The 2,970-nt window shown below is 39.3% G+C and overlaps 1 long non-coding RNA gene across 1 annotated transcript in view; it reads left to right on the top strand.

The window, feature by feature from the left end:
* Positions 1-2,970, top strand: part of LOC107690723 (uncharacterized) — a 16,284-nt gene that overhangs the window by 7,672 nt on the left and 5,642 nt on the right. The gene's annotated exons all lie outside the window — the stretch shown is intronic.

Below are 2,970 nucleotides of genomic sequence, written 5' to 3'. Positions count from 1 at the left end.
TTGACCTCTCCGCTGCGCTTCCGCGTGCGTCACTTCTGAGCGGCGCATGCGCAACGCCGACCTCATACGTCATTCCCCCGGAACTGCTTCCGTGTACAATAGTGAGCGCAAGCTAGATTCAAGTGATTATGTTTTGAATATGGATATTGTTCTTACAAAAAAGCATCGATTCGCTACAGGAGGCCTTTGTTCACCCCCCGGAGCCGTGTGAGACACTTTTTTATTTTTATGGATGGGCGCTTTTTATTTAACTTCTTTTGGACTGAAGCAATGCAACACCCACTGAGTGGCATTAAACAGCTTGAAAGATCAAAGACCATTTTTAATATAACTCTGACTGGATTCGTCTGAAAGAAGAAAGTCATATACACCTAGGATGACTTGAGGGTGAGTAATTTAAGGGCTTTTGGGTGAACTAACCCTTTAACTTTAACAGTCATGTAAGGTTGAGAAGCTATTCAATGTGGAAGGGACATGGTGAAGTGAAACACTTACCTTAGAAAAAAAACTTTGGAGAAGCGCATGTACTTCAAATTTCCACAATCGAAGAGGGCGCTAATACGCATGTATTAGCACTTTCTCTCGTAGTGGAAGCGTTTTGTGCAGTAGATGCGGTGTTTGTGACGCCCTCTAAATAAATTTGGTTATTTAGAGATTTTTGATGGATCATACAACTCTGGGAATTCTGTTACATTTAAAATGATCTTAATCATGTTTTCAACACTCCGACATGAGCTCAGTGAAATGTTCTATGATTGGTTGTTAATAATCTTGCTTAAAGCCGACACGGCTGCCGCTTACAAAAAGATAAAATACTTTTATCTTTGGTGGTGCCTGGAACGATTTTGGGTGCACGAGCACCGCTTGTGCTCCGCGCCGCCAGCGAAACTGCCCAGGTTTTGCTGCTTTCCGCATGTCTCTCATTGAAAATGAACTACTAGACACTCGCAACTGCCGCGTCCTGTGTGAAAGGGCCTTAAGAATAACGAGCTGCTGTTTTCCAACGGAAAAAGCACATGGAATGTGATCTATTTTATATACCTTTTTTTTTTTCAATTAGCGAGTTAGAGCGCTAGATTTTGGTAGGCTACCGTCTTTCAGTGTTAGGACAGACCATGCTCTGTGGCTGAATGTAATACACAATTAGGTTTGTGATTTTTTTTCCCGGCCGATATGCAAAAGATGCCGAAGCAAATCGTATGATGTTTATGTCACACCAGATGTCAGAGTCTACACGGCTGCATGACGCTGTGCAAGCGCAGAGCAATACAGGGGCAGAGGAGGATCTACGAATATTGTTTGTTTGGATACAAACACTTCAAAATGGACCATTTTCATAAAAATATGTTTGGTGTACGCAGTTTGCAAACTGAACATGACCGCCGCAACCTCAAACTTCATTCACCACAGTAAAACGGTTTCTTATGGATAATTTGACTAATATTGCTCATACATTTTTTTATAATTTATTTTAAATTGTAGTAATATTAAGTATTATAATACATTTGTATATCATTATAAAAAAGTGTATATGTAAGAAATGTAATCATCAATGATGGATAAATAATTAAGTACAGTTTGTTGTAAATATAACTCCACTCGATTCTGGTACTGTCACGATACTGTGTCGATGAACGCATTAAGACGAAGATGAAGGAAAACAGTCTTTAATAAATCCACAGATTGATAATTCCAAGGTAAGGCAAGGCTGGTGACACATAACATTGACAAGACCCAACAAACTAACACTGAACAGACAGGAACTTAAATACCCAGACCAAACTAGGATAATGACTAGACACACCTGAACTGAATGACGAAATCAAAAACCATGACAACTAACTAGACGGTGACAACGGTGCAAACAGAAAGTCCAAACACATGCCTTTTCCAAATACCCACACTTGCGGTCTTTGCACTTAACCACTTGACTACTTATATGACGTATTTCCTGTATTTGGTGAATTACCCTTTTTGTCTTGCTGTTTCGGACTCTGTTTGCCCCTGCCTGGATTATTGCTATGTAGCTGGATTATCTCTCTTTGCCTTGCTCTGTTGGATATTGTTCACCGTCGATCGACCCACGCCTGTTTACTGGACTGCTCTTGTGTTTTGCCTGTGCCATACCTGTTCCCTGGTGTTTCAACCCTGCCTGTGTTTGTGACCATGTCTTTTAATAAAAAGCTTGCATATGGATCTGCACGTCTCTCGTCTCGTCACTCTCATGTTATTCCAAACCTTTATGATTTTCTTTCTTCCATGAAACAAACAAGGACATGTTTTGTCAATTGTACGCGCTGTTTCGTCCCACATTTGGGTTGTTTGGCTTCCCATACGCAAGTGCGGGTTTTTGGACAAGGCATAACAGAAACTGTGACAGGTACCCACCCACCTCTGCTAAATATATTTCTGATCTGCAAACCTCGATTTGCTTCACCTGAATGTCACACATCTCATTGGAGAACCATTTGAGTACACAATTCATTCTCCTCAACTTATAATCAGAGAAAAGTTGTTCACTATATCAAAGACTATTTCTGACCCAGGGAAACCCTGTTTACTGTTTCAAGGCAGTCAGATAGATAAATTAAAGGGGGCATTTCACCCAAAAATGTAAATTCTGTCATACTCTCATGTTATTCCAAACCTTTATGATTTTCTTTCTTCCATGAAACAAACAAGGACATGTTTTGTCAATTGTAATGAAAGGCAATGGAAAACAAATCAAGCTCTATTTTGATCACCATAGACGCTCATTATATATGGACATTAACTTTCTTCACAATTTCTTTTGTAACATGGAAAAAAAAAGACATACAGGTTTGGAACAACATACAGGTGCATCTCAATAAATTAGAATGTCGTGGAAAAGTTAATTTATTTCAGTAATTCAACTCAAATTATGAAACTCGTGTATTAAATAAATTAAATGCACACAGACTGAAGTAGTTTAAGTCTTTGGTTCTTTTA

Source organism: Sinocyclocheilus anshuiensis, unplaced genomic scaffold (genome assembly GCF_001515605.1).
Source record: "Sinocyclocheilus anshuiensis isolate Anshui unplaced genomic scaffold, SAMN03320099.WGS_v1.1 scaffold3816, whole genome shotgun sequence".
Classification (NCBI taxonomy): Eukaryota; Metazoa; Chordata; class Actinopteri; order Cypriniformes; family Cyprinidae; genus Sinocyclocheilus; species Sinocyclocheilus anshuiensis.
Note: the sequence above shows the minus strand (reverse complement) of the source record. Positions and strands in the feature narration are given on the sequence as shown.